We start from the raw sequence: 9465 nt of genomic DNA on the forward strand, positions 1-9465 counted from the left end.
ACCAAAGTGAGAAGTGTGGGGGGGGGGAACAATAAAAGGGGGGCTAAAAACTTAAACCCAACTCTGAGGACAACTTGACCTGGGCCAAGGAAACAGGAATATTTGTTGGGCCTTATCTGAACAGGACCAACTAACCAGCAGGAGTGGTTGAAAGAGACCAAACCAGGAAGTGTGTGTGTGTGTGGGGGGGGTGGTCAGCAGGTACAAAAGGGGGGTGCCAAATTAAACACAACTATGAGGACAACTTGTCCTAGGGGCAGGAAAATAGGATTCTTTGTTGAGACATATACAAGCAGGACAAACTAACCTATAGGAACAGTTGGAAGAGACCAAAGCAGGAAGGGGGAGGCCGGAATAAAAGGGGTTAGGCTACCACCTGAAATCCTACTCTGAGGTCAACTTGACCTAGTGGAATAAAAATAGGACTCGTAGTTGGGGCCTATCTGAGCAGGACCAATTAACCAGCAGGAACAGGTTGAAAAGACCGAAGCAGGAAGTGTGGGGTGGGCAATAGGAATAAAAGAGGGGGGCACCAACTGACTCCCTACTCTGATGACCACTTGACCTGGGCGAAAGAAAATAGGACTCTTTGTTGGGCCCTATCTGAGCAGGACCAAGTAACAAGCAGGAACCGTTGGAAGAGACCAAAGTAGACAGTGTGGGAGGGCAGGAAAATAAAGGGGGGGCTACCAAGTAAGACCCTACTCTGGGGACAACTTGATCTAGATGGTAAGAAAACAAGACTGTTCGGTCCTATCTGAGCAGGAGCAAATAACCAGCAGGAGCCTTTGGAAGAGAACCAAGCGGGAATGGGGGGGGGGGATAAGAGGGGGGCTGCCAAATGGGACCCAATTCTGAGGACAACTTAACCTGGTGGCAAGATAATAGGACTCTTTGGGGGCCAATCTGAGTAGGACCAACTAACCAGTGGGAACAGCTGGAAGAGGCCAAAGCAGGAACTGGGGGGCAGGAATAAAAGGGGGGCTACCAGCTGAGACCATACTCTGAGAACAACTTGACAAAGCGGGCAAGTAAATTAAGACTCTTTTGGAGCCAGTATGAGTAGGACCATCTAACCAGCAGGAAGAGTTGGAAGAGACCAAAGCAGGAAGTGTGGTGAGTAGGAATGAAAGGGGCCTAGTAACTGAGACCCTACTCGGAACACTACTTGACCCAGGGGGCAAGAAAACAGGACTCTTTATAGGGGCCTGTTGAGCAGGACCAACTACACATCAGGAATCGTTGGAAGAGACCAAACCGGTAAGTGGGAGGGAGCAGGAGTAAAAGGGGGGCTGCCAACTGAGTCCCTACTCTGAGGACAACTTGTGTTGGGGACAAGCCAACAGAACTCTTTGTTGGGACATATCTGAGCATGACCAACAAACCAGTGATTACAGTTGGAAGAGACCAAAGCAAGAACTGTGTGTGTGGGGGGGGGGGGGGCGGTGCAGCAGGAATAAACGGGGGGGTGGGGGCTACCAACTGCAACAATACTCTGAGGACAACTTGACATGGGGTCAAGAAAATAGAACACTTTGTTGGGGCCCTGTCAGAGCAGAATCAACCAACCAGCAAGAACAGCTAGAAGAGACCAAAGCAAGAAGAGAGGGGGGAGGAATAGAAGGGAGGCTACCAACTGAGACACTCCTCTGAGGACAACTTGTCCTAGGAGCAAGAAAACAGGAGGCTTTGTTCAGGCCTATCTGAGCAGGACCAAGTAACCGGCAGGAACGGTTGGAAGAGAGAAAAGTCGGAAGTGTGTGTGGCGGGGTGGCAGGAATAATAGCGGGGACGGGCCCAGGCTCTTCTGCAGCAGGTGTCGGGACTTCATGGAGATCCGCAGGGCCCATCCCGCCCCGGGGGGAGGAGATCAGCCTGGGCCGCGGTGCCGGGCTACCTGTAGAGGGTGGCCGCAGGCCCCGTCCACTCAACTGTGCCTCGGGGATCTGAGGAAGCTGAGGACCTTGGGGTGAGGGACAGGATCCTAGGTCAGGAAAGGGCAGGGACACAGGACGGGGCCACGGTGTCCAGGTGGGGGTCAGAGGGAGGACTGAGGGACTCAGGTCCCCAGGACAGAGGGGACGTCCCAAAGTTCAAGACCTCACGCCTTCTGAGAAGGGCCCTTGGGAGGCATGGGGACTCGCGGAGGAGAGTCGGGCCAGACTTCCGCAGCCGGGTCTCAGAGACACCGGAGGAGGCGCAGGGGGCGGGGGGAGCACTGGGACACCTCAGTTCTGAAGAGGGCAGGGCCCGTGTCCTGCCTGGGGCGATTCCTAATGAGGAGCAGAGGGATCTGCAGGCAAAGGAGCCAGGACCCCACAACAGAGTCAGTCCGCGCAGGCCCCCGGGAGGGATGGGGACACTGGGCGAGGCTGGACTTGGGCATCCGGGTCTCGGATCACCCGGACCGGGGAGTGGGGGTCGGATGGGTGAGCTGGGGAGAACCGAGGACCCGCTGTCGGTCGGGAGCAGCCGCTCCGGCGGGCAGAGGGGAGGAGGGCCCAGGTGCTGTCAGGAGACCAGGTCCACCCCAGCCCAGAGCTACGAAGTCAGTCCGTGCCGCAGGCCCGGGGAGCCCCTGCATCGGGTGGCCAGAGGTGGCGGGCGCCCCGTCACTGAGCCTGGGCGGTGCGTCCCAGAGACCTTCGGACCCTGGTCTGAGGGGCACGAGTTCCCTTCGTCAGCGGCCACGCGCCCAGGCCATCCCCGGGGTGCAGGAGGCCACGGAGGGAGCACCGAGGGAGGGACTCCGGCCCCCAGAACGGAGGCCCCGGCCCGGAAGGCGACCCCTAGCGGCAGCCTAGGGAAGCCCCTAGTGGGAATGAGGCCCCGCGGGGTGTCTGGACTTCCGCATCCGGGTCTCAAGAGACTGGCGGGGCGGCGCGGGGCGGGGCGGGGCGGGGCGAGGGGGCCTCGGCGTCGTCGGCGTCTTCCGGCCTGCGCCTCGAAGCCCGTCGGGCGCGGGAAGGGCGCCGAGCCTCGTGGGCTTCGAGGTGAGGCCCAGAGGGAGGAGCGAGGGAGCCGGGACCCAGAGGGGAATGAGTCCGGCGGTGGGGGCGGCGGTGGAGGCCGCAGGGTGGCGCGGCCACGACGACTGTGACCAGGGCGTGAGGCGTGGGCGGCCTCGGGCTCTGGGTCCCAGCCCGACCGAGAGCTGGTTGCGCGCGAGGAGCCGGCGTCAGGCGGCAGAGCCCGAGGCCCAGGCCGCCCAGGGAGTCCGGATGGGGACGAGAGGACAGGGCTGAGGGACCCCAAGGAACCCATGTGAGCCCCTGCCATCGGCCCCGGGCCTCCCCGGACTTGGTCGCCTCGTGCGACGCCAGCCGCCTTGGCCCGGACCTCGCCGGGCCGGGAGGGCTCTGGTGGGAGGCAGCGGGCCCGGGGCTCCCCGGGAGAGCCGTGCGGGAGGACGGCCGGAGGCCCCTTGGACCCCAGCCCCGGGGCCGCCATCGGAAAGCCGCCCCCGCGGTGGGTCTGGGCGAGGGGAGGGCCTTGGTGTGCGGGGCTGGACCCCGGTCAGCCGAGGCAGGATCCCGGGCCCTGGCCGGGGTGCAGGGGAGAGAGGAGGCGCTGCCTCCCAGCCCAGGACACCTACGTAGGGCCCAGGAGGCCTGCCCTGCCGCTCGGGTCCGCTCTGGCTGTCAGCGGAGGCCCAGAAGGGGCAGGTCCAGGCTGGATGGGGTGGGGGCTCCCGGGGTGGGGGGGCGCCCAGAGTCCTGGCCAGAACCTCCTGGCCGCAGTGGGGGGTGGGGGCCCGGGGCGGTGCACGCGGTCTGCACCCACCCTGAGACCCTGAGGCGCCCCCTCCGTCCCTCCCTCCGTCACTCCCTCCCTCCCTCCCTCCCTCCCTCCGTCTCTCCCTCCCTCCCTCCGTCTTCCAGGGGCTCGGAGAGCTCTGGAGTTGAGGCCTTGGTCTGAGGCAGGAGTCCCGAGGTCACAGAGCAGAGGAGGCGCGGCCGCGTGCCAGTCGGTTGTCCAGGCGAGGTGCGTGCTCCGCGCGTGGGGCCGGGGGCTCGCCCATCCCACCCCAGAGGGGACCCCTCGGCCCCCAACCCCCACGCGGCCCCGCTCTCAGGCCTGGGAGCTCGGGCTCTGTGGGCTGGGCCTCCCCCTGAGGAGCCACCCCTCATCTGTCTTCAGGGTCTCGCGACCATCATGCCCCTGGGTGAGAGGGGTGCGCTCTGCAAGCTTAAGGAGGAGCCAAGAGAGGTCCCGCTGCCATGGGATGCACCGCTGCCAGAGCCTGAGGACAAGGAGGTGGAGTTGAAGAAGGAGGAGGTGGAGGAGGTGGAGGAGGAGGTGGAGGAGGTGGAGGAGGAGGTGGAGGAGGTGGAGTTGAAGAAGGAGGAGGTGGAGGAGGTGGAGGAGGAGGTGGAGGAGGTGGAGTTGGAGGTGGAGGAGGTGGAGTTGGAGGTGGAGGAGGTGGAGTTGAAGGTGGAGGAGGAGGAGGTGGAAGAAGTGGAGGTGGAGGTGGAGGTGGAGGACGTGGAGTCGGAGGAAGAGGAGTTGGAGGAGGAGGAGTTGGAGGTGGAGTTGGAGGTGGAGTTGGAGGTGGAGGAGGTAGAGTCGGAGGAAGAGGAGTTGGAGGAGGAGGTGGAGTTAGAGGAGGAGGTGGAGTTGGAGGAGGAGAAAGCAGAGGAGGAGGAGAGGGGGGGCCCGTCTCCCTCCTCCTCCTCCTCCTCCTCTTCCTCCCTGTCCTCCTCCTGCTCTGTCCTCATTCTGGTCCCCCTGGAGGAGGGATCTGCTGCTGCCCGGTCCCCGAGTCCTCCCCAGAGCCCTCGGAGCACCTGCCCCTCCCCCAGTGCCATGGCAGGCGCTCCGGGGAGCCAGTCCCACCAGGGCTCCAGCAGCCCCGATGAGGAGGGGTCGAGCACCTGGGGGGCCCCGGCAGGGGCCCAGGCCTCGCTCCCAGATGCGCTCCGCGTGAAGGTGGCCGGCCTGGTGCTGCTGCTGCTCCTCAAGTATCGCACCAAGCAGCCGACCACACGGGCGGAGATGCTGGCGGCGGTCAGCCGAGATGACCGGGACCGCTTCCCCGTGATCTTCCGCCGAGCCTGCGAGTATCTGCAGCTGGTCTTTGGAGTCGACGTGAAGGAAGTGGACCCCCGCGAGCACTCCTACGTCCTGGTCAGCATCCTGGGCCTCAGCTGCGATGGGACGCCGAGTGGTAGGGACGGCATGCCCAAGACCAGCCTCCTGGTGCTGGTCCTGTGGGTGATCCTCCTGGAGGACGACCGTGCCCCTGAGGAGGCGGTGTGGGAAGCGCTGGGGGTCATGGGGGTGTATGCCGGCAGGGAGCACGTATTCTATGGGGAGCCCAGGGAGCTGCTGACCGAAGTCTGGGTGCAGGAAGGGTACCTGGAGTACCGGCAGGTGCCCGGCAGCGAGCCCGCACGCTACGAGTTCCTGTGGGGTCCCAGGGCCCACGCAGAAACCAGCGGCGTGCAAGTGCTGCAGCACATCCTCGCGGTCAACAGCAGGCAGCCCGGGGTCTCCGTGTCTGTCCGAAGAGGCTGTGAGCCATGAGGAAGAGCGGGCCTGAGCCCGAGGGGCAGCCGGGCCCGTTCCCGCCTGGGGTCGAGCAGCTTCTCCTGCGGGGCACGAAGCCAGGCCACTTCTCGCCTGCGAGTGCGAGCAGAGCGGGCGCTGGGCGTTGTGAGTAGTGGAGGGCCAGGGCGGCTTGGGGGAAAGCGGGGCCAAGAGCACGTTTGGGTGGGTTCTTGTTCTCTGTCTACGTGGCCTCGGAAATCGATCTTTGTTTCCTCGAGGAAGTTTTCAGATGTTGTTCCTTGTCACAGAAGGTTTCGTGAGCTTCGGGCTCAGCGTGGGAGTGGCACCCACGCCACAGGTGTTCGAGAGTCAGAGTTTTGCCGTTTGGTGCAACGAGCTGGGAACCCTTCCGTCCTCGTTCGGGATCCAGAAGGGAATCGCGGTGCCTGGGCTGGGCACAGACAGGGATGTCTTGCAAACGTGAAGACCTTGGCAGTAAACGGATGGTTTCAGGACATGGAGAAGTAAAAGATGTTCGTTCTTGCTTCTCGTCCCTTGTCGTCTGTCATTCTGGACAAGGGACATAGAGATGTGTGCCTGCCTTTGCTTGGGTCTCCAAGAAAGGAGGAGACACCCGATCTGAGCAGAGGTCCCCAGCTCACTGGGACATTTGTGGCCGGACATTCGCCGAGCTCTGCTCACTCTCGGAAGGGCCCTGTGTTGGCAGTGAGGACACTAGGAGAGGCAGGACACGTCTCGCCCATAGGTGACTATCTAGCAGCTGCGGTCCCCATGGGAAGGCAGGGAAAGGTCCCCTAAGAGGAGCAGAAGAAATGAAAGAAGGCTGAGGCGGTGGGGCTCCAGGGGGGGGAGCCCTGCAGTGGAGATGCCCTGCCCGAGCCAGGCTGGCCTGGGATCTCGGTTCAGTGCGATGCCTTCCGGGCAGCTGATCACAATGTAGCGGGGAGGGGACAGTGGCTGCGGTGGGCTCCCTGCCTCTGTCTCCAGGAAGTCGGGGAGCGAGAGCCTGGATCTGAGGCGCACAGACTCAGCTGTGCAGAGGGCGGGGGCACGGCCCGAGCCGGTCAGAGTCAAGGTGAGGATCCCGGAAAGGATGGTGACAGAGGTGGGGGCCTCGGTCTGGGATGCCTGGTTCGGGCCGGCAGAGAGAAGGGGCCCGGCCGGGCAGCAAGGCGTGCACGTCGACATGTGAGGGAGCACGGCCGGCCCCCCATCCCGGAATCCAGGTCAGTCCAGCCGGCAGCCCGAGAGACCCCGGCAGGGTGGTCAGGCGGAGCCCTTCTCCCAGCGGGGCTAAGGGTGGTAGACTCGGGGCCCCAGAGGGACGGGCCCAGGCTCTTCCTGGAGCTGGTGTCTGGACCTGAGGGAGAGCGGTAGGGCCTACTACACCCACCCACCCTGGGTAGAGGCGTTCAGGCCCCGCTGAGGCCCCGGGGTTTCTGGAGAGGGCAGCCGCAGGCTGCGTCCACTCAACTGTACCTCGGGGGTTTGAGGGAGCTGAGGACCTTGGGGTGAGGGACAGGATCCCAGGTCAGAAAGGGCAGGGGCACGGGCCGGGCTAGGGAGTCCAGGTGGGGACATGGGGGGGAGGACCGAAGGACTCAGGTCCCTAGGACACACAGAAGGAACCTGCCAGAGTTCGGGCACCCGCGTCCTTCTGTGAAGGGCCATGGGCAGGATGGGCATTTGGGTGGACAAGTCGGGCCGGACTTCCACAGCGGAGTCTCACAGCCACGGGGTGTGTGTGTGTGTGTGTGTGTGGGCGGGGGGAGGCGGCTGGGACACCTCAAGTGGGCAGAGGGCAGGGCCTGGGTCCTGCGGCCATTCTTGGCGAGGATGCAGAAGGAGGACAGAGGGAGCCTGGGCCCCTCAACAGAGTCAGTCTGAGCCTTCCGAGTGCCTGCCCCTCCCCCGCTGACATGGCAGGTGCTCCGTGGAGCCAGTCCGATGAGGACCCCAGCAGCCCCGATGAGGAGGGGTCCAGCAGCAGAGGGGACCCAGGAGGAGCCCAGCCCTCGCTCCCAGACGCATTCAGCCTGAAGCTGGCTGACCTGGTGGCATTCCTGCTCCTCAGGTATCGCACTCAGCAGCCGACCGACCACACAGGCGGAGATGCTGGCGGCGGTCAGCCAAGATGACCAGGACCACGTCTCCGTGATCTTCCACCAAGCCTGCGAGTATCTGCAGCTAGTCTTTGGTGTTGACGTGAGGGAAGTGGACCCCAGAGACCACTCCTTCTTCCTGGTCACCATCCTTGGCCTGATATGTGATGGGATGCTAAGCAGTAGGCAGGGCATGCCCACGGCCAGCCTCCTGGTGCTGGTCTTGGGGGTGGTCCTCCTGGAGAACAACTGTGCCCCTGAGGAGGAGGTGTGGAACGTGCGGGCTACCAACTGAGACCTACTCTGATGACAACGTGACCTAGGGGCAAGAAATCAGGACGCGTTATCAGGGCATACGTGAGCAGCACCAACTAACCAGCAGGATCAGTTGGAAGAGACCAAAGTGGGAAGTGTGTGGCCACCATGAATAAAAGGGGAGCTAACAACTGAAAACCAACTCTGAGGACAACGTGACTTGGGGGCAAGAAAACAGGACTTTCTTTTGGGGCTTATCTGAGCAGGACCAACTAACCAGATGGAACAGTTGGAAAAGACCAAAGCAGAAAGTGGGTGGGGGGGCTACCAACTGGGATCCTACTCTGAGGACCACTTGATCTAGAGGACAAGAAAACAGGACTCTTTGCTCGGGCCTCAATGCGCAGGACCAACTAACCAGCAGGAATATTTGGTGGAGACCAAAGATGGGAGTGTGTGCTGGGGAGGGGTGGCTGGAGTAAAACGGGGGCTACCAACTGGAACCCTACTCTGAGGACCACTTGACCTGGGGGAAAGATAAAAGGACTCATTGTTGTGGCCTATTTGAAGAGGACCAACTAACCGGCAGGAGCAGGTGGAAGAGACCGAGGCGGAACTTTGTTGGGGGTAGGAATAAACGGGGGGCTACCAACTGAGAAACTACTCTGAGGGCAACTTGAACTGGGGGCAAGAGAACAGGACTCTTTGTTGGGGCCTATCTGAGCAGGAACACCTAATCAGCAGGACCAGTAGGAAGAGACCAAAGCAGGAACTGTGCGGGGGGCAGCAGGAATAAAAGGGGGGCAACCACCTGAAACCATTCTCTGAGTAGAACTTAACCTGGGGGCAAGAAAAAAGGACTCTTTGTTGGGGCCTATCTGTGCCGGAGCAACTAACCAGCATTAACATTTTGAAGAGACCAATGCAGGAAGTGGGGGAAACGAATAAAAGGGAAGGCAACCATCTGAGACCCTATCCTGAACACAATTTGACCCGGTGGCAAGAAACCAGGACTACTGGTGCGTGTCTATCTGAGCAGGACCAACTAAGAAGTAGGAACAGTTGGAGGAGACCACAGCGGGAAGAGGGGGAAGGGAACAAAGGGGGACTAAACACTGAAACCCTACTTTGAAGACACCTTGACCTGGGGCAAGAAAATAGGACTCTTTCTTGGGGGCTATCTGAGCCGGACCATCTAAGCAAAAGGAACAGTTGGAAGAGACCAAAGCAGCAAGTGGAAGCAATAAAGGGGGCCTACCAACTGAGACCCTACTCTGAGGACACCTTGACCTGGGGGCAAGTCAACAGGACTCTTTGCTGGGGCCTATCTGAGCAGGACCAACTAACCAGCAGGAACAGTTGCAAGAGACCAAAGCGGGAAGTGGGGAGGGGCAGGAATAAAAGGGGTGCTACCAAGTGAGACACTACTCTGAGGACAGTTTGACATAGGGGGCAGGAAAACAGGACTCTTGGTGGTGCCTATCTGAGCAGAACCAACTCATCAGGAACATTTGGAGGAGACCAAAGCAGGAAGTGAGTGTGTGTGTGTGTGTGTGTGTGTGTGTGTGTGTGTGTTGGGGGGTGGCAGGAATGAAAG

General features: G+C 61.7%; 1 long non-coding RNA gene and 2 pseudogenes across 2 annotated transcripts; all 3 read left to right on the forward strand.

Moving 5' to 3' along the window:
* Nucleotides 1–963: 963 nt before the first annotated feature.
* LOC128774632 (uncharacterized) lies at nucleotides 964–4354 on the forward strand. Of its 2 annotated transcripts, none has more exons than XR_008419069.1 (4): nucleotides 964–1260; nucleotides 3882–3984; nucleotides 4141–4257; nucleotides 4321–4354. It is a non-coding gene; the product is annotated as an uncharacterized LOC128774632 (long non-coding RNA). The 2 variants fall into 2 exon arrangements; XR_008419070.1 differs by lacking the exon at nucleotides 964–1260 and adding an exon at nucleotides 2921–2993.
* A 197-nt stretch (nucleotides 4355–4551) lies between these two features.
* On the forward strand, nucleotides 4552–6035 carry LOC109261839 (melanoma-associated antigen 10-like; annotated as a pseudogene).
* A 1154-nt stretch (nucleotides 6036–7189) lies between these two features.
* LOC109261910 (melanoma-associated antigen 9-like) lies at nucleotides 7190–9158 on the forward strand (annotated as a pseudogene).
* The last annotated feature ends 307 nt before the right edge of the window (nucleotides 9159–9465 follow it).

Source organism: Panthera pardus, unplaced genomic scaffold (assembly GCF_024362965.1).
Source record: "Panthera pardus isolate Hobbes unplaced genomic scaffold, ASM2436296v1 HiC_scaffold_346, whole genome shotgun sequence".
NCBI classification, from domain to species: domain Eukaryota; kingdom Metazoa; phylum Chordata; class Mammalia; order Carnivora; family Felidae; genus Panthera; species Panthera pardus.